The sequence below is a fragment of the Elephas maximus genome, chromosome 4 (assembly GCF_024166365.1).
Source record: "Elephas maximus indicus isolate mEleMax1 chromosome 4, mEleMax1 primary haplotype, whole genome shotgun sequence".
NCBI classification, from domain to species: Eukaryota; Metazoa; Chordata; class Mammalia; order Proboscidea; family Elephantidae; genus Elephas; species Elephas maximus.
In genome coordinates, this window is record NC_064822.1 from 87,775,970 (window position 1) to 87,798,237 (window position 22,268).

Below are 22,268 nucleotides of genomic sequence, written 5' to 3' on the forward strand. Positions count from 1 at the left end.
CAAATTATGGGGTTGATAAGCAATGTCACAAAACAATATGTGTACTAATTGTTTAATGAGAAACTAGTTTGCTCTGTAAACCTTCATTTAAAGTACAATAATAAAAAATATACATGTGCGTGTTGAATTTTCTGCCCTTGTGCCTGTGGATGTGATCCTGTTTGGAAATAAGGTTTTTCTTTTGTTATGTTAACGAAGTTATACCTCATTTAACAGTGTAGATTGGATATTAAACCTAATTACTACTGAGTTATAAAAAGACCAGAATAGACAGAGGCACACGTGGGTTGAAGACAGATGCCATATGAAGATTGTCTACAAGCCAAAGAACCAAGGAATGTCCAGGGCTACCAACAAGGAAGGACTCAACATGGCTGAGAACCTGATTTGGACTTTTAGCTGCCAGAACTGTGAGAAAATAAATTTCTGTTCTTTAAAGCTACCCTTTTGTGTTATTTCTGTCATGGTAGCCCTAGGTAACTAAGATACATACTATCTTTTGATTTTTATTGTACCTTTGTTGTCTAATTTATCTAATGTCTGCCTTTATCTTTTTTCTTTTCTTCTAGCTAACTCTCTAAGGTGCATTCTGTTTTACCCCCCTAATTTCTTCATTTGATCACTTTATTCTATTTTCAGTGTTTTTGTTTTTGTTTTTTTAAGCAAATAAAATTAAGACACCTGCTCTCAGCATTTCTTCTGTTGGCAATGTTACTTCTCTCTGGTAGCTTTCATGATTTTATCTTTGTTATTTGTATTCCTGTGGTTTCACTAAAATGTGTATTGGTATGAGGTTATTTAAAACTTTTCTACTTAGTACTTGAAATTCTTTTTCAATTTGAAGACTCTTATGTTTCCTTAATGTTGGATAATTCTCAGCTGTTACCTCTCTTTTTCTTTCCTTCATAATTTCATCAATTTAATTAGCGTTAGATTTTGGATTTTTTACTTGAAGAATTATTTTCAATGAGAAATTTTGATTTTGTCAGTCTTCGCTTTTTTCTTCTTTTCTTTTTAAAATATTCCCTCTTTCTCTTCTCTCACTTTAGCAATTTTTCTCTTTTGTGCATATCCCTGCCAAGCCCTTTGGGCTCCCTCTAATCTGGTCCCATAATGGTGTTTTGGGTTCCTGTTTTGTGGTGACATTGGACTATTGCAGAGGCTGTCTTAGGGCTAATTGGCAGTTTGGCTTAGTTCCTGGTCATAGGCTATGTCTTAGTATTTCTGTTTCCTAGGCCTACAACATCTCATAAAGCCATTGTCCAAACCAACAGATTGTCATTTAAAAAACCTACCTTTACGATTATGGGAGCCTCTCTACAGGCCTTGATTTCCAGTAGTAAAGTTGGCTCTGGTTCTCTATCTTACACAGAGGACTTTTAGTGTTGGTTTCACTTGAGAAGTCAGTATCTTGGTTACTATGCCTACCACTGGGCACAGAGATCAGCAGGGCTATGGTTTCCATCAAATTTACTGCTGTGTATTTTAAAAATTTTGTTTCTAGTCTACTAGAATGGTTATTTGCTTATGAGCATATTGTGTCTTTTCATTTATCTCTTTTAAGACATTTTATTTATTATTGCTTTATGGATCGCAAAGGCAAAGAACTAGACAGGTTTGAGGACTTGAGTTCAATTATAATGGAAATAAAATGAGATTTTAAGAAATTATGTAAATCGAACATGCTTGTTTTTAAGTTTTTCTTCATATTGGGACTATCTTTGGACACGGGAAAAGTTAAACCTGGGCCCTTAATCTCTGACTTTATTTCAGTAGAGTATTTTGATATAGCCAAGGGATTTGAAGAAGGCTCTTATATCAAAGTTTTCATAAGGGGCATATTTCTTTGATCTAAAACACAAAGCCATTAAACATCAAGTTTAAAAAAAAATTACCCATAACCTATTGTCATCAAGTCAATTCTGACTTATAGTGACCCTATAAGATGAAGTAGAACTGCCCCATGGGATTTCCAATGGAGCCCTGGTGGTGCAGTGGTTAAGCACTTGGCTGCTAACTGAAGGGTCAGCAGTTCGAACCCACTAGCCACTCCACAGGAGAAAGATGTGGCAGTTGCTTCCATAAAGATTTACAGCCTTGGAAACCCTGTGTCCTATGGGTCTGTTATGAACCAAAATCAACTTGTTGACAGTGAGTTTGGTTTGATTTTAATCTTTAAGGAAGCAGATTGCCCCATCTTTCTCCCACGGAAAGGGCTGGTATGTTAGAACCACCTACCTATAAGTTAGGAGCTGAGTGCTTTAACCAGTGTGTCACCAAGGCTCCTTAAAATTACCAAATAATGAGCCAGACCATTGCCACCACCCCAGTTCTGGAGCTGACCAGTGGCCTTGCTCCATTCTGATCCTCATCTACTATGGAAAATGTGATGTGGCTGAGGGTAGGTTTGTGCACAACCAACAGATAAATCACCCAAAGCAAGTGTCCCATATTGATCATGTCAGTCCTTCTAAGCAAAGAGACATTCATTATCTGAAAATTTATTCCTATCATAAATGATCTGCATTTCAAATGCCTGATTTCTACCTTAAAGTGTCAATGTTCATTTATACTTGTGTTTTATAAACAGATTTGGCTGCTTATTTTTGTTGTTGTTGTTAGGTGCCATCGAGTCAGTTCTGACAAATTGTTACCCTATGTACCACAGAACAAAAACTGTCTGATCCCATGCCATGCTCACAATCGTTGTTAGGCTTGAACCTACTGTTGCAGCCACTGTGTCAATCCATCTCCTTGAGGATTTTCCTCTTTTCCACTGACCTTGTAATTTACCAAGCACGATGTCCTTCACCAGGGACTGATCCCTCCTGAAAACATGTCCAAAGTGTGTAAGATGCAGTATCATCGTCCATGCTTCTAAGGAGCATTCTGGTTGTACTTCTTCTGAAATAGATTTGTTTGTTCTTTTGGCAGTCCATGGTATATTCAATATTCCTTGCCAACACCACAATTCAAAGGTGTCAATTCTCCTTCAGTCTTCCTTATTCATCATCCAGCTTTTGAATGCATATGAAATACCATGGCTTGGGCCAGGTGTGCCTTAGGAATACACAGGGTCACTATACCAAAGAGAATTGGTCGATGTTCAGCCATTTCAGGAGGAAGCATATGATCAGGAACTGATGGTATTGAAGAAAGAAGTCCAAACTGCACTGAAGGCATTGGTAAAAAATGAGGCTCCGGGAATTGATGGAATACCAATTGAGATGCTTCAACAAACAAATACAGCACTGCAAGTGGTCACTCATCTATGCCAAGAAATTTGGAAGACAGCTACCTGGCCAGCTGCCTGGAAGAGATCCTCATTTATGCCTATTCCCAAGAAGGTGATACAACTGAATGCAGAAATTATCAAACAATATCATTCATATCACACACAAGCAAAATTTTGCTGAAGATCATCCGAAAGCAGCTGCAGCAGTATATCAACAGGGAACTTCCAGAAATTCAGGCCAGATTCAGAAGAGGACATGAAACTGGGGATATCATTGCTAATGTCAGATAGACCTTGGCTTAAAGCAGAGAATACCAGAAAGACGTTTACCTGTGTTTTATTGACTATGTAAAGGCATTTGACTGTGTGGATCATAACCAATTATGGATAACATCGGGAAGAATGGGAATTCCAGAACACTTAATTGTGCTCATGAGGAACCTGCACATAGATCAAGAGGCAGTTGTTTGGACAGAATGAGGGGATTCTGTGTGGCTTAAAGTCAGGAAAGGTGTGTGGCAGGGTTCTATCCTTTCACCATACCTATTCAATATGTATGCTGAGCAGATAACTGGAGAAGCTGGACTATACGAAGAAGAATGGGGCATCAGTATTGGAAGAAGACTCATTAACAACCTGCGTTATGCAGATGATACAACCTTTCTTGCTGAAAGTGAAGAGGACTTGAAGCACTTACTAATGAAGGTCAAAGACCACAGCCTTCAGTGTGGATTACACCTCAACATAAAGAAAACAAAAATCCTCACAACTGGACCAATGAGCAACATCATGATAAATGGAGAAAAGATAGAAGTTGTCAAGGATTTCATTTTCCTTGGATCTAAAATCAACACCCATGGAAGTAGCAGTCAAGAAATCAAAAGACAGGAGGCAGGGCCAAGATGACGGAGTAGCCAGATCCTTTTGGTGATTCCTCTTAAAACAAAGACTGGAAAAAACAAGAGAAATGATTATATTTATGACAAGCTAGGAGCGCTGAACATCAAAGGCAAAGTTAGAAAACAGACTGAGCAGCGGGAGTAGGGAGAGAGATTATTCAGAAGCAGAGAGGAGTTGTGGAACTGAATCACTGGGATCCCTCAGGCACCATTCCTGGGAGCAGCTGCGGCAGACTGGTAGTAGCTTTCAGCCACAGTTTCCTCATGGAGAAGCAGCCAGATGCCCAGCCTACTCACAGCTCCGGAACCAGAGAAGAATGGTGGTATCAGCAAAAACTAAGTACTTGTGTATATTTTAGTGCACCCCAGATGCCAAGCCAGTTTCAAAGGCTGTTGATTTCCCTGGGCCTGAGATAGGCCCTGTTGAGCACCTGGAGCCATTGTCCCAGCCTTCAAAAAGGAATAAATTTGCAAATGGGGGAAAAGATAATTTGCCAGCTCCACTAACCTGGAGAGCTCCAGATAGAAGCAGCTCCTGTCCAGGAATAAATGGTCCATGGACTTTAAATAACTTTCCCCCCTGCATGGACCTGTATGGCCCTATTTTAGGACAATAGGCCATTGCTGGCAGACTGCAACTTTTTCAGCTGTGCAGTGGAGAGGTGGGTATTTGATGATTGACACCACTTTGCTTATTAAACAGGGTCCTCACCTACCCACGTCAGGGGCTTAATAACTGGTGGCTCTACTCAGGTCACCCAGACACCCATGACAGGGGCCCAAGGATAACTGGTACCTCCCAGGCTCTACAACCAAAAACTTTGGGTGCCCATGGTGCATCTGCATAACACACCCACCTGTATGCTCTAGGAAAGAGAGAGGTGCTTTCCTCAGAGTCACTTGTGAGACAATTCTCAGCCCCCTGCCTTGTTCAGAGCACGACCCCCTGCTGCAATCAGATACTGGTACCTACACCAATCACCTCTGTTCCTCTAAGATTGAGACGGAGCCTATTCCACAAACTTCATGACCAGCTACCTGGACACCTGAGCTGAATTCATACAAGAATAGCGAATGGACTCCTAGACTGATATACCTGAGAACAGCTCTAGACATCTGGTGACAGGATGTCAGAGCTCCAAAGGTGAAAATAATCAAGCTAGCTTACTCAAGCAACCCATTTGGGCATATCAAAACAAAACAAAGCAAGAAGCTAGGATGCAGTAAACAAACATAAAATAAACTAATGCAATAACTTTATGGCTAAGAGACAACAGTCAATATCAAATTACATAAAGAAACAGACAATGATCTCTTCAACAAGCTCTCAAAACAAAGAATCAAGGGATCTCTTAGAAGAAAGTGCCTCCCTGGAATTAACAGAGGTAGCAGTGGTTATTTATTTATTTTTTTTAGAATACAAAAGATATACAGAACTCTTTAAGACATCAGGAAGGAGATCAGGCAATATGCAGAACAAGCTGAGGAACACATAGATAAAGCAGTTAAAGAGATTAAAAAAAGGTTATTCAAGGACATAAGGAAAAATCCATAGAGAGGCAGCAATCAGAAATTCAGAAGATTAACAATCAAGTTACAGAATTAGACAACTCATTAGAAAGTCAGAGGAGAAGAACTGAGCAAGTGGAGGACAGAATTGGTGAGCTTGAAGATAAAGCACTTGACTCCAATATATTTGAAGAAAAATCAGATAAAATAATTTAAAAAAATGAACAAACCTTAAGAATCATGTGGGACTCTATCAAGAGAAATAACCTATGAAGGATTGGAGTACTAGACCAGGGAGGGATAACACAAAATACAGAGAGAATTGTTGAAGATTTGTTGGCAGAAAACTTCCCTGATATCATGAAAATGAGAAGATAGCTACCCAAGATGCTCATCGAACTCCACATAAGGTAGATTTTAAAAGAAAATCATGAAGACATATTATAATCAAACCTTCCAAAACCAAACATAGAGACTTTTAAGAGCAGCTAGCTATAAACGAAAAGTCACCTACAAAGGAGACACAATAAGAATAAGCTCGGACTTCTGCTTAGCAGAAACCATGTTGGCAAGAAGGCAGTGAGATGACTTATATAAAGCACAGAAGGAATAAAATTGCCAGCCAAGAATCATATAGCTGGCAAAACTGTCTCTCAAATATGAAGGTGAAATTAGGACATTTCCAGATAAATAGAAGTTTAGAGAATTCATAAAAATCAAACCAAAACTTCAAGAAATATTAAAGGAAGTTCTTTGGATAGAAAATCAGTAATATCAGGTATCAACCCAAGACTAGAACACTGGACAGTGCAATCAGAGGTCAACCTAGACAGGGAAATCTCAAAATTAAATCAAGATTAAAAAACACTCAAAACAGGGAAACAGGGAAAAGAAGACTACATTAAAAAAAGGAAGAGGGACTAAGAAGTGTAGTCATAGCTCTTTCATATGGAGAGGAAGACAAGGTGATATAAAGAAATAAAAGATAGGTTTAAACTTAGAAAAATAGGGGTAAATATTAAAAAAAAAATATTAAGGTAACCACAAAAGAGACTACCTATCTTACTCAACAAAATAAAACAAAGAAAAAAATAGAGACTCAGCAGAAACAAAATCAACGACAACCAATAAGAGGAAAAGAATATATAAGGATAAACTACTCAGCACAAAAAATTAAGTGGGAAAAAGAAACTGTCAACAAGACACAAAAAAAGACATTAAAATGACAGCACTAAACTCATAAAACTCATAAAAAACTCATACCTACCCATAATTACACTGAATGTAAATGAATCAAATGCACCAATAAAGAGACAGAGAGTGGCAGAATGATTTAAAAAAACGACCCATCTATATGCTGCCTACAAGAGACGCACTTTAGACTTAAAGACACAAACAAACTAAAACTCAAATGATGGAAAAAAATATATAAACCAAGCAAACAACAATCAATAAAGAGCAGGAGTGCCAATATTAATTTCTGACAAAATGGACTTTAAAGTTAAATCCACCACAAAGGATAAGGAACGACACTATATAATGATTAAAAGGACAAGATACCAGGAGGACATAACCATATTAAATATTTATGTACCCAATGACAGGGCTGCAAGATACATAAAACTCCAACAGCATTGAAAAATAAGATAGACATCTCCACAATTATAGTAGATTTCAACACATCACTTTCAGTGAAGGACAGGACATCCAGAAAGAAGCTCAATAAATACACAAAAGATCTAAATGCCACAGTCAACCAACTTGACCTTATACCCATGTACAGAACACTCCACCCAATAGTAGCCAAATATATTTTCTTTTCTGGTACACATGGAACATTCTCTAGAATAGACCACATATTAGGTCATAAAGCAAGCCTTAGCAGAATGCAAAACATCAAAATATTACAAAGCATTTTCTCTGACCATAAGGACATAAAAGTAAAAACCAATAACAGAAAAAGCAGGGAAAAGAAATCAAACACTTGGAAACTGAATAATACCCTGCTCAAGAAAGACTAGGTGGTAGAAGGCATTAAGGATGGAATAAAGAAATTCATAGAATCCAGTGAGAATGAAAACGCTTCCTATCAGAATCTTTGGGACACAGTGAAAGCAGTGCTCAGAGGTCAATTTACATCAATAAATGCACATACCCAAAAAGAAGAAAGGGCCAAAATCAAAGAATTATCCTTACAACTTGAACAAATAGAAAGCGAGCAACAAAAGAAACCCTCAGGCACCAGAAGAAAGGAAATAATAAAAATTAGAGCAGAATTAAATGAAATAGAAAACAGAAAAACAACTGAAAGAATTAACAAGACCAAAAGCTGATTCTTTGAAAAAAATTAACAAAATTGATAAATCATTGGCCAAACTGACAAAAGAAAAAAAGGAGAGGAAGCAAATAACCTAAATAAGAAATGAGATGGGCTATAGTGTAACAGATCCAACCAAAATTAAAAGAATCATATGAGATTACTAAGAAAAATTGTACTCTAATAAATTTGAAAACCTAGAAGAAATGGATAAATTCCTAGAAACACACTACCTGCCTAAACTAACACAAACAGATGTAGAACATCTAAATATACCACTAAAAAAAGAAGAGGTTGAAAAAGTAATCAAACAACTCCCAACAAAAAAAAGCCCTGGGCCGATGGCTTCACTGCAGAGTTCTACCAAACTTTCAGAGAAGAGTTAACACCACTACTACTAAAGGTATTTCAGAGCATAGAAAAGGACGGAATACTGCCAAACTCATTCTATGAAGGCAGCATATACCTGATACCAAAACCAGGTAAAGACACCACAAAAAAAGAAAATTACAGACCTATATCCCTCATGTATTTAGATGCAAAAATCCTTAACAAAATTCTAGCCAATAGAATTCAACAATATATCAAAACAATAATTCACCATGATCAAGTGGGATTCATACCAGGTATGCAGGGATGGTTCATCATTAGAAAAACAATTAATATAATCTTTTTTATCATGTAAATAAAAGGCAAGAATCACATGATTTTATCAATTGATGCAGAAAAGGTTTTTGACAAAGTTTAACACTCATTCATGATAAAAACTCTCAGCAAAATAGGAATAGAAGGAAAATTCCTCAACATAATAAAGGGCATTTATACAAAGCCAATAGCCAACATCATCCTAAATAGAGAGAGTCCAAAAGCATTCCCCTTGAGGTCGGGAACCAGACAAGGATGCCCTTTATCACCGCTCTTATTCAACATTGTGCTGGAGGTCCTAGCCAGAGCAATTAGGCTAGGTAAAGAAATAAAGGGCACATAGATTGGTAAGGAGGAAGTAAAAGTACCTCTATTTGCCGATGACATTATCTTATACTCAGAAAACCCTAAGGAATCCTCAAGAAAACTGCTGAAACTAATAGAAGAGTTCAGCAGAGTATCAGGATACAAGATAAACATACAAAAATCAGAATGTCGAAGAGGGAATCACCAAATGAATACTATTTACTGTAGCCCCCAAGAAGATAAAATACTTAGGAATAAATCTTACCAGAGATGTAAAAGACCTATACAAAGAAAACTACAAGACACTACTGCAAGAAACCAAAGGAGACCTACATAAGTGGAAAAATATAGCTTGCTCATGGATAGGAAGACTTAACATTATAAAAATGTCTATTCTCCAAAAGCCATCTATAGATACAATGCAATTCCAATCCAAATTCCAACATTTCTTAATGAGATGGAGAAAGAAATCACCAACTTTATATGGAAGGGAAAGAGGCCCCAGAGAAGTAAAGCATTACCGAAAAAGAAGAAGAAAGTGGGAGGCCTCACTCTACCTGATTTTAGAACAGATTATACTGCCACAGTAGCCTAAACAGCCTGGTGCCAGTACAACAAAAGATATATAGAGCAATGGAACAGAATTGAGAATCCAAACATAAATCTATCCACTTATGAGCAGCTGATATTTGACGAAGTCACAAAATCAGTTAAATGGGGAAAAGACAGTCTTTCTAACAAATGGTGCTAGCATAACTGGATATCCATCTGCAAAAAAATGAAACAAGACCCATACCTCACACCATGCACAAAAACAAGCTCAAAATGGACCAAAGACCTAAATATAAAATCCAAAATGATAAAGATCATGGAAGAAAAAATAGGGCCAATGTTAGGAGGCCTAATACATGACACAAACAGTATATGAAGCATTACCCCCAGTGCACAAACTCCAGAAGAGAAACTAGATAACTGGGAGCTCCTGAAAATCGAGCACCTATGCTCATCCAAAGACCTCACCAAAAAAGTAAAAAGATTACCTACAGACTGGGAAAAACTTTTTAGCTATGACATTTCCAATCAGGGCTTGATCTCTAAAATCTACATGATACTGCAAAAACTCAACTACAAAAAGACAAATAACCCAACTAAAAAATGGGCAAAAGATATGAACAGGCACTTTACTAAAAAAGACATTCAGGAGGTGAACAGATACGTGAGGAAATGCTCACATCATTAGCCATTAGAGAAATGGTAGTCAAAACTACAATGAGATTCCATCTCACTCCAACAAGGCTGCCATTAATCCAAAAAACACAAAATAGTAAATGTTGGAGAGGTTATAGAGAGAGTGGAACACTTATACACTGCTGGTGGGAATGTAAAATGGTACAACCACTTTGGAAATCAATTTGGCACTTCCTTAAAAAGCTAGAAATAGAACTACCATACGATCCAGCAGTCCCACTCCTTGGAATATATCTTAGAGAAATAAGAGCCTTTACACAAACAGATAAATGCACACCCATGTTCATTGCAGCACTGTTTACAATAGCAAAGAGATGGAAGCAACCAATGTGCCCACCAATGGAAGAATGGATAAATAAATTTTGGTATATTCACACAATGGAATACTATGCATCGATAAAGAACAATGATGAATCTATGAAACATTTCATAACATGGAGGAATTTGGAAGGCATTATGCTGAGTGAAATTAGTCAGTTCTAAAAGGACAAATATTGTATAAGACCACTATTATAAGAACTAGATAAATAGTTTAAACAGAGAAGAAAATATTCTTTGATAGTTACGAGAGGGGGGAGGGAGGGAGGGTGGAAAAAGGGTATTCTCTAATTAGATAGTAGATAGGAACTACTTCAGGTGATGAGAAAGACAACGCAGATTACAGGCAAGGTCAATACAACTGGGCTAAACCAAAAGCAAAGAAGTTTCCTGAATAAACTGAATGCTTCGAAGGCCAGTATAGCAGCGGTGGGGGTTTGGGAACCATGATTTCAGGGGACATCTAAGTCAACTGGCATAATAAAATCTATTAAGAAAACATTCTGCGTTACACTTTGGAGAGTGGCGTCTGGGGTCTTAAAGGCTAGCAAGTGGCCATCTAAGATGCATCAATGGGTCTCAACCTACCTGGAGCAAAAGATAATGAAGAACTCCAAAGACACAAGTTAATTATGAGCCCAAGAGCCAGAAAGGGCCACATAAACCAGAGACTACATCAGCCTGAGACCAGAGGAACTAGATGGTGCCCAGCTACAACCAATGACTGCTCTGACAGGGAACACAACAGAGAACCTCTGAGGGAGCAGGAGTGCAGTGGGATGCGGACCCCAAATTCTTGTAAGAAGACCAGACTTAATGGTCTGACTGAGACTAAAAGAAGCCTGGTGGTCCCCAGACCTTCTGTTAGCCCCAAACGGGAACGATTCCCAATGCCAACTCTTCAGACAGGGATCGGAGTGATCAATTGGATAGAAAATGATACTGTTGAGGAGTGAGGCTCTTGGATCAAGTAGACACATTAGACTATGTTGGCATCTCTTGTTTGGAAGGGAGATGGGAGGGTGGAGGGGGTCAGAAACTGGCCAAATGGACACAAAAGAGAGAGTGTCATTAGGGGGAGAGCAATTAGGAATATATAGCAAGTTGTGTATTAATTTTTGTTTGAGAGACTGACTTGATTTGTAAACTTTGACTTAAAGCACAATAAAAATTAAAAAAAAAAAATCAAAAGATACATTGCATTGGGTAAATTTGCTGCAAAGGACCTCTTTAAAGTGTTGAAAAGTAAAGATGTTTCCTTGAAGACTAAGGTGCACCTGACCCTAGACCTGGTTGCTTATTAATGGAATAGATTACTTTCCATTTCTCAGTTGTGCAAAATATATTGACTTTAGCTATTTTAATTTAGATCAGGTTAACTTTACAAAGCCTTCACCTGGCCTTTCCGTTGGAAAATTTTGTCTGACATTATTAGGGTGACTCTCTTCCAGTGCTGAACCAGAATCCAGAAGGCATTTATGTGACAAGAGAAAAACTAGGGAATTTTCCTAATCTCTAGTCTATCTTTTTTGTTCTTGTTGTTGTTAGGTGCTGTTGAGTTGATTTTCAACTCACGGTAACCCTGTGTGATAGAGTAGAACTGCCCCATAGGGTTTCTTTATAGGAGCAGATCGCCAGGTCTTTTTTTCTATGGAGACATTGGTTTAGTTCAAACTGCTAACCTTTCTGTTAGCAGTCAAATGCTTAATATTTGAGGCACCAGGGCTCCCAGTCTATCATAAAACCAAAACAAACCTGTTGTTGTTGTTTCGATTCTGACTCATGGCAACCCTCTAGGACAGAGTAGAACTGTTCCATAGGGTTCCCAAGGAGCAGCTGGTGGATTCAAACTGCCAGTCTTTTGGTTAGCAGTCTAGCATTAATAGTCTCGTTGTCTCTAACCACAGTGGTCCCTAGAAGTTCTACAAATCTCTCCTTCTCATCTCACAGGGGTACAGGAATCTTTGCTGTGACTGAAAATCCTGCCTCCTGGTGAGCCAAAAGACCACCACCATTCTCTCTTAGGTCTGTGACACCCAATGGGTGCTGTCAGAAATGAGTCCATAGTCTTCACTGCTCAAGGGACACTTCACAATCTGAGGAATTTCTTCTCTCTTTTTATTTCCAGTTGAGTCTCAAGAGCCTTTACTCTTCCTCTTCTCTGTCACCAGGGTCTAGATGATAGGCTTCATCTCTTCAGTGGTTTAGGCTTTCTTCCCCTTGTACTTAACTATCAATAGACCTGGATTTTTAGAAACAAAACCAGGAAGCTCTGTCAGAGGTAAAAAAAATTAAAATTAAAAAAATAAAGCCCATGACCTGGTCAAATACCAATCCAGAAGGAGAAGGAAAAATATCAGAAGAAAACATAAAATCATATTTCAAAAATTGAATCATTTGTATATCAATCTATTTTATGTAACAATTTAATAGAGAAAGTTTATAGCATATAAATAGTTATTTTATGAAAGTGATGCAGACTTGTAAAAACTGGCACAATTTAAAAGATAAGTAAATCAGAAAGTGAGACTTTCCTACTAAAAATTAAGGTGGGAATTAAAGATGAAATAAGAATCAGGGGTGTTTGCTGTGCAGGTTATTTGGTTATTTAAAAAGCAGTAATCTCATATCCGTATTAAAACAGCTATGTCCAAATTGTCCTCTCAAAACATATCTGTAACTAAATGATCATCAATGTCTTTAGAGAGCAATGTTTTTGGTTTGGGTCTAGAGTGGATAATTTACTTGGTGATGCCAAGAGGACTATGAGAAGCCAACAGGAGGAAAAGCCACTGAGCCTCTTTTTTTTTTTTTTTTTTTTGGCATAAACCTTACCAATATATATAATGAAATTTAAAAATACACAAATATAGTCAAAGCCCACTTGATGGGGCAATAATACCTAATATTCAACCTAAAAAAAATCTAAAAGGCACAAACATTAATGTGGCTAGTTGATGTTCTAGGGCAATTTGAGGACCTGACAAAAATTTCTGGAAAATTGTAGACAGTAAGATTAGTTCATTCAACAAGTATTAATCAAGAAATGACAGCTGTGTTATGAGAAGTGGTGCAATAGTGTTTAGGAGACGAACTTACTGAGGGGATGGACCACTGACTGAGAACTTGAAGCAAAGAGCTAGGAGCTGAAAACTTTCACACTGCTTGTTCCTCTTGACCAAATCAAGCTTCGAAATTACTGAATATAGAAAATTTTCTCTTTTTGCCTTGCTTCCAGGAAATTCAGGGCTAAAGGTTATGCTTAAATGAATTGTTTTTTAAGACTTGGAATTATTTATCTCAATCTTCCGTCTGATGAATTTTGAATCCTTTTTTTCAAATGTTATCTCTATTATAAATTTCCCTCAAATTATTTTTGGAAGTAAGGCATTAATGAGTAGATGAATGAATAAATGAATTGATAGTATCTGAGCTGTGGGGGGAAAAATCACAGAACTGGTTCTGTACTGAGTTCAACACAAATTCCAATGCAGTCCCACCTCATAAGCAGGAAATGACAAAGATGTATTTTATTTGTGTTTGCATGCTGTGTAATGTACATGAATAACCACTGTAGTCTTACTCGTCCCACTTCCTTACTGGGAACTCTTCAAATAGAATTTTATGTCTGGTTAGCAGTAACACAATTTAAGAAGGATGCGGATATACTGGAGAGGTTACAATGGAAAATATTTAAAATGATTGGAAATCTAGAAGCCATGGTCTGCAAAAAGAAATGGAAAGAAAGATTAGACTTATTAGCAGAAGGGTGAAAAGAGCTAGGTTATGAAGATGATGAAATGAGGTAAATTAGGAGGAAGTCATTTTAAATTACAGCAAAGGAAGACTGGACTTTTTGAAAGAGCCATTAATTACCTCAGTTAAACGTGGAGAATATTTAGACAGGGAAGTTAAGAAAATTTTTCTCAATGGAGGTTTCTTATAAACCACTTCTTCCCTCAATGCTGCTTTGCTTTTCAGTCATCCCGACGAAGAAAGTTAGGTCAATTTTCTTCCGTAATAACAGCAATAATAGGATCAATGTGGAAGGACTCCAAATCCTCTTGGAAGAACTGTGTTTTTGACCCTCAGATTGCTGGCAACCATTTTTGTGGATAATTTAGAGACTAAAAATATTCTATTCTTCCAAGAAGTCCCCACCAGATGCCTACCAAAACTCAGCTAGGTGTGGATGGGATGTGGAAAGGCCAAAAGGCAAAGAGGAACCGGAAAACTACATTTCAGTTCCAGATCTTTCACTAGCTGCCTTTTAGTCACGTAACCTCTCTCAGCTCCGTTTCTTTGTCTCTAAAGTGGGGGTGGGGGTGTGGAAATCTCTGAGGGCTTTTGGAATTCTGACCAGCTGTGACTCTATGGAATTCTGGGACTTGAGATTACTGGGGTCAAACAGGAGCAAAGAATAAGAAATAGAAGTTTTCTCTGTCTGCTTTCATCAGCAAATTGTTGCATAAGCATGCTAGCTGAAACAAACAGCTTTGTAGGGTTCACAGTGTCTTTGCTGCCCTCATTACTGAGCTTTGTCATGGCCAGACAGGATGCTGCCATCATTGTTGAACTTTGAACTATGCCTTTACTAAGCAGAAAGGGAGATAGATTATCAAGAATCTGGTTACTTGTCCCCATCCCACCCTACTTGGCTCCCACCATCACCTCAGACCCTTCCAACACTGAAACCTTTATACTCTAATAAATAATGCCTTTTAAAATATTCAGATAGCTACTTTGATGGCATTCAAGCTTTCAAAGTTAACTAAACACAATCCCTCAAAGCCCAAATGCTTTGAATTCTTTTTTCCTTTTTAGTGTTGGCACACTGTGGTCCTTCTCAGTGTGGAAACTACTTCCACATCCTTATCCCCTGTTCACACTTTCCCCATCAATCTGATGACAAGGAACCACTTGACTCATAAATAGGAGTTAGAGAAACAGAGGTTAAACCACGGGCACCCAAAGTGGTTGTGAGTATGCGAGTGTGGAAAAAGTGGGAAAGTCCACAAGCATGTGGCTTTTAACCATTGGCCTCAAGTGCTGCACTGGAGAACCACGTTCAGTGACAGTCTGCTATTTAAAATATACTGATACTCTCCCCATTTTACTTGGTAAAGAAAGGTGTGTTTTGCGACAAAACACCTTTCTTTCTGAAGTCTGCAATGGTGAAATTAAAATGTGCCAACAGCTCTTAATTCTGCTTTTCCTTTAATTCACCCTGAGAAAACTTCTAAGTCTCCTAATTATGAGTTGAAATCAACTTGAGAGTAATGGATTTGGTTTTGGTTTTCTATTAATGATCTTCTTGTTTAACTTTTTGTACATTATCTAGTGACCTAAGATAGTAATACCAATAGCAAATGCTTAAGTAAAACAACAACAACAACAACAAAAAAAACAGTTGCCAGTCAATTCCAACCCTTGGAGACCCTATGTGTGTCACAGTAGAACTAAGCTCCATACGGTTTTCAATCGCTGTCATTTTTTTCAGAAGTAGGTTGACAAGCCTTTCTTCCAAGATGCCTCTGGGTAGATTCAGACCACTAACCTTTTGGTTAGTAGCTGAGAGTTTAACCATTTGCACCACTCAGGGACTCCTAATGCTTATATAGTGTTTACTATTTGCCAGAAACTATTCTAAGTCTCTTAACACATTTAATTTTTAAAACAATCTCATGACATAGATGCTATTAGTATCCCTGTTTTACACAAGACGAGATGGAGTATAAAGAGTTTAAATAATTTTCCACAGGCCACAGACCTATGGAGTGGCAGAGCTGGGATTTGAAGTTGGGCAGTCTGCTCCAGAGTTTGTGTCCTTAATCATCATGTTCTTCTGAGAAAGTAAAAAAAAAAAAAAATGGAAGCTAGGAAAAAAAAAAAAATGACGCTACAGTGATGACACCAAGACATAGAAAATTGTTATGCACTTAGTAGGTGCTTAACAATGAAATGTTGAATAAATGAACCCATAACCAACCTAAGGACCATTAAGGTGCTCAAGTTCACTTTAAATGTTACAGTGAGTCATAAAGAAAACATTCAGGTGGCTAACAGATGCATGAGGAAATGCTCTCAATCATTAGCCATTAGAGGAATGCAAATCAAAACTACAATGAGATTCCATCTCACTCCAACAAGGCTGCCGTTACTCCAAAAAACACAAAATAATAAATGTTGGAGAGGCTGTGGAGAGATTGGAACATTTATACACTGCTGGTGGGAATGTAAAATGGTACAACCACATTGGAAATCGATTTGGCACTTCCTTAAAAAGCTAGAAATAGAACTACCATACAACCCAGCAATCCCACTCCTCGGAATATATCCTAGAGAAATAAGAGCCTTTACAAGAACAGATATATGCACACCCATGTTTATTGCAGCTCTGTTTACAAAAGCAAAAAGGTGGAACCAACCAAGGTGCCCATCAACGGATGAATGGATAAATAAATTTTGGTATATTCACACAATGGATTAGTACGCATCGATAAAGAACAGTGAGGAATCTTTGAAACATTTCCTAACATGGAGGAACATGGAAGGCATTATGCTGAGTGAAATTAGTCAGTTCTAAAAGGACAAATATTGTATAAGACCACTATTACAAGATCTTGAGAAATAGTTTAAACTGAGAACACACTCTTTTGTGGTTACAAGAGGGGGGAGGGAGGGACGGTGGGAGAGGAGTATTTACTAAATAGATAGTAGACAAGAACTACTTTGAGTGAAGGGAAGGACAATACTCAACACAGTGGAGGTCAGTACAACTGGACTAAACCAAAGCAAAGCAGTTTCCTGAATAAATTGAATGCTTCGATGGTCAGCAAAGGAGGGGCAGGGGTTTGGGGACCATGGTTTCAGGGGACATCTAAGTCAATTGGCATAATAAAATCTATTAAGAAAACATTCTGCATCCCATTTTGAAGAGTGGCGTATGGGGTCTTAAAGGCTAGCAAGCGGCCATCTAAGATGCATCAATGAGTCTCAACCCACCTGGATCAAAGGAGAATGAAGAACACCAAGAGCACAAGATAATAACGAGCCCAAGAGACAGAAAGGGCTACTTGAACCAGAGACTACTTCATCCTGAGACCAGAAGAACTAGATGCTGCCTGGCTACAACCGATGACTGCCCTGACAGGGAACACAACAGAAAACCCCTGAGGGAGCAGGAGAACAGTGGGATGCAGACCGCAAATTCTCATAAAAAGACGAGGCTTAATGGTCTGACTGAGACTGGAAGGACTCCAGTGATCACGGTCCCCAGGCCTTCTGTTGGCCCACTACAGGAACCACCCCCAAAGCCAGCTCGTCAGACATGGATGGGACTGGACAATGGGTTGGAGAGGGATGCTGGTGAGGCATGAGCTACTTGGTTCAGGTAGACACTTGAGACTACGTTGGCATCTCCTGCCTGGAGGGGAGACGCGAGGGTAGAGGGGCTTACTGGCAAAATGGTCATGAAAAGAGAGAGTGGAAGGAAAGAGAGGGCTGTCTCATGGGGTGGAAAGTAATTGGGGGTATGTAGCAAATTGTGTATGGGTTTTTGTGTGAGAGACTGACTTGATTTGTAAACTTGCACTTAAAGCACAATAAAAATTATTTTAAAAAAATGTTACCGTCAGTGGGAAGGTAGAACAGACTGAGACTACAACTATCAAAGCCAGTTTTGTGACAATTCTAGGTACACAAGGGCAATGGAATGTGATATGTCAAATACCATCATCTGAAAGTTTAAAATCTGAATCTGCCAGATATTCTTATGTAACTGGAGGTTTCCTGAGGGTGCCTCAGCAGTCAGGGCAAGGTAAACAATCACGTGCATTGAGATGATTGTAAGCAACCCTGGGCAGTGGAACACGTTATAATGTAGACTTTACTATTATGAAATAGGCACAGTAAAGCTTGATACATCACATATCCCCCATTCGTCCCAACCCCTCTCTCCATTTCCAATTCATAATAAGAAGGTCTCCATTTGACTTTTTCATTAGTTCTTCATATACTCCACTTCAATAAGCATTTCTAATGAGTACGTGCTATACCAGGAATTTCTTTCATCAAGAAGCTTACTCCAACAGGTTGCTATATTTTTCCTTCTTTTAGTAATCAAATTTAGTCATTTCTTAATTTGGCACTGATATATAACTATAGATAAATTGCCTATGATAGATATTCAATAGAATTTCATGAAATTTAGATTACTCCAATTTCTCCCAACTTTATGCTTTATTTTGACTGGTAGTATCTGAGACTATGTAAGAAAAGTTCCTTTTTCTGTGAATTTAAAAGGTAGCGCACTAGAAAGGAAAATTGATTTCTATGTCTTCTGGGATTCAACATCAATTTGATGATAATTTTTGGTACAAATGGCATCAGAATATTTCCTTCCCTTCTATCTTTTCACATTGTGTGGATTTGTTAACTGCATGAGTCATACGGTTAAAACTCTTTAACATTTCAGACTTAACAATAAACAGTAACAGAACAGACCTCCTTTATCTTGGGGCTGTGTCTCCCATCATTTACAGACAGTTGCCCAGAGCTATGAAACACTGAGTGTGTGAGTGCCTGACTGGGGGAGGTGGGTGGGGCAGACATTTCACTCAGTCTCTATCAGCAGAATACTGGTCCGAGACCTGTTTTTCTTCCACCTTTAACCACAGCAAACCTGTGTCCCTGACCTGGTTTTCCCCCATGAACAAAGAAGAGTGGTTTTATGTTATTCTCTAAGAACATGTAATAAATTGACATGCTAAGTTCACTAAGAAAACAAGACGGCATGCAGGCATAGAAGTAAACCTAATAATTCTGCATCTTAAAAACCAAAACCTTCTGCCCCTTGCTCCTCATACAGTTTCTATTCTTAAATAGATTTCTGACTGACTTAAGAACAATTCCATGACATAATTTTCCAATCTCCTGATGCTCTGAATACAGTTTGAGATGAAACTATGGATTTGTAGCCATTCTAGGGAAGGCATGGGGCAAGGACTCCCAATCATAGTCTGTCAGATGGGCATTAGTTAGTACACATACCTTAACTATTCCACTAGAACATATAAGCCCTGAAAAGCTGAAAAAAACCAAAAAACCCATTGCCATTGAGTCGATTCCAGCTCATAGTAACTCTCTAAGACAGAGTAGAACTGTCCCATAGGATTTCAAAGGCTGTAAGATTAAAAAAAAAAAAATTTTTTTTTTTTAAATCTTTACAGAAGCAAACTGCCACATCTTTCTCCAGTGAAGTGGCTGGTGGTTTCAAATTGCTGATCTTTCAGTTAGCAGCCTAGTGCTTAACCACTGTGCCACCAGGGCTCCTTAAGCCCTACAAGTGTAGGAATTTTTGTCTGTTTTCTTCACTGAAATGTCTCAAGCAGCAACTAGAACAGTCTTGGCACATAATGGGCACTAAATTAATATGTGTTGAATCATGAATGAAAGAGCAGGTTTGCTACATGCATTAAATTCTTATTATACACGTAAAAGGTCTGAAAGTTGGAGTGCTCTGTATTGGGGAGAGTTTGTAGTAGATGGCAGAAGTGTGGCCGTGGAAGACAGGAGACTAGACTTCTGGTGCTGGTACTGGTAACTCACTCTCACTGTATGACCTACCCTTAAGTGTGGAGCCGAGGAGAGATAGGCTTTGAAGTTCCTTCACTCTAAAATTCTAACCTCAATGTTTTTAGGAGGAGTAATGTAGTGTTAAATGTCCATTCCTGAGTCCCCTGTTGTAGAGTTGAGCCCTCTGGTACACAACATACCTGCTTTTGCTCTCAGGATTTCTTAGGACTGTTACTAATTTGAGCTCCTCCCTCTGTGCATGGATGGAAGTAAAGCCCTGCCCTTGAGAGCCAGCTGAAGCTAAACCCACCCTCAAGTGCTTGTGGTAGAAGCAGTATTTGCTCAGGCTTTTTCTTGAGTGTATTCTTCTCCACACTTGGTGCCGAATTTCAAAGAAAGTCTCATGTGCAGAAAACTACCAGGAATGAGAAGTAGTGGGTTTGGATTACTCTCCTAAAGTAGCAAGAATTTGGAATTCTTATAATGCAAATCAATACTAAGCCCATTTAGAGTCAGACAAACAAAGTGATGATTATTTAATGTCTCTGGGCCCAGAGCAAATCAGCTTCCAGCTAGTCTAGTACCTATTAACATTTACAAAGTTCTTTCTAGTAAAAGGCAAGTCTTTGGAGAATAGCTCATGCCTAGCTATTTCATGCCTTTTCACATTTGGCACAAAACAGGTCTACAAATCTAGGTTTGATGTGGAAATTCTTCCTTGTTATAAAAATTCAGATTCTTGAAATCTCCATTTCCCTCTTCTCTCTCATCTCCTAAAACTACCTGGTGGTGAAAGAAGTCAGCGGGGAATAATTCCTTAAGCAGCACCAAGATTAGTCTGCAAGAAAACTCAGCTCTGTCGTTGGAGGGGTGACTCAGAACAGTGGCCCAGTCCCACCTCAGGCTGCCCAACAGTGCTCATTTGCTCTGGACCTGAAAGAGCTACTGTCCAGGGAATGTCCTGGGCACTCTCAAGTACCTCTTTTCTACATGTTTGTAATAATGTTAACTGTTCAGTGCTCCGTGCCAGTTCCCTCCTTCGAACAATGTAACACTTCAAAGTGAGGAAGCTGATTCAAACAGGAATTGCCCATCTCACGCTCACCCAGTATGCTTGCCTATGGAGTCCAGTGAGAAGTGTGTTTCTTACCCTTTGGATAGATAGTGAGACTTAAAAGTCCTTTTAACTCCCAACTTTCATGATATCTTTTGGAACATGGACTCTTTTAAATAATTCTGATATGATTTCTTGATGGTGTCTTCTTCCTTGTTAAGGGAAGTGTCTATGTAGCTAGAGTCTGTGTATGCAAAGGTAAATTACATGCGAATTTGCCCTGAGAAACCTCACATTCCAGATGAAGAAATAGGTAGGTAACAATTGCAACACAGTGTGAGAGATAGGTAGATAGTTAGGAAGGTAGGTAGGTAGGTAGATAGATAGATAGACAGACAGACAGACAGACAGACAGACAGATGATATAGATAGATAGACAAAGAGAAGGTAGATTTAGACACATTGTCTAGGTAAGGATATTTTCCATTTAGGGGTTCTGGGAATGTTGTTCAGAGAAGGTCATATCTGATCTGGGCTTAGATGAACGGGAAGGAGAAAACATTCCTGGCAGAGAAAGCATGAACAAAAGTAAATTGGGTGTGGGAAGGCAATGGTGAGTAGTTTTGCGTGGCTGGAAGACACAATATTTTAAGAGGAGTGACCGGAAATAAACTGGAAAATTTGGACCAGGTCATGAAGCTCCCACCAGGGCTGAAAGAACCTCTCTACCAGCCTGTCATCTTTTGGCAGCTCAGCAGCTACCCCTACTGGCAAGGCTGAGTTGGTATCTAAGGTTTTGAAAAGGCCTCAAACTAAAGAAACCTGCTCCTGTCTTCTTTTATCTGGAGCAGTGTTCCTGAAAGTATGTCCTATGTATTACCAGCCCTCACCACCCCCCACCAAGGTATTCCATCAGAAAGGAAAGTGAGGTCTAATGATGTATATGTGATCTTCTACAGTTCATCAGCATAGGGATGTATGGCCAAGGCCATATTCAGCAATATACAGAGTACCTTTCACAGAGATATAGTTGAGTATCCTGTGAGATAGTTGAGGCTGCTCAATAATTCTGGATTCTGTGGAGGTAATTTTACACCCTATCGCAATTAACAACTATCATTCAAGCAAATGTACAATACACACTCCCACAACAGAATCTGT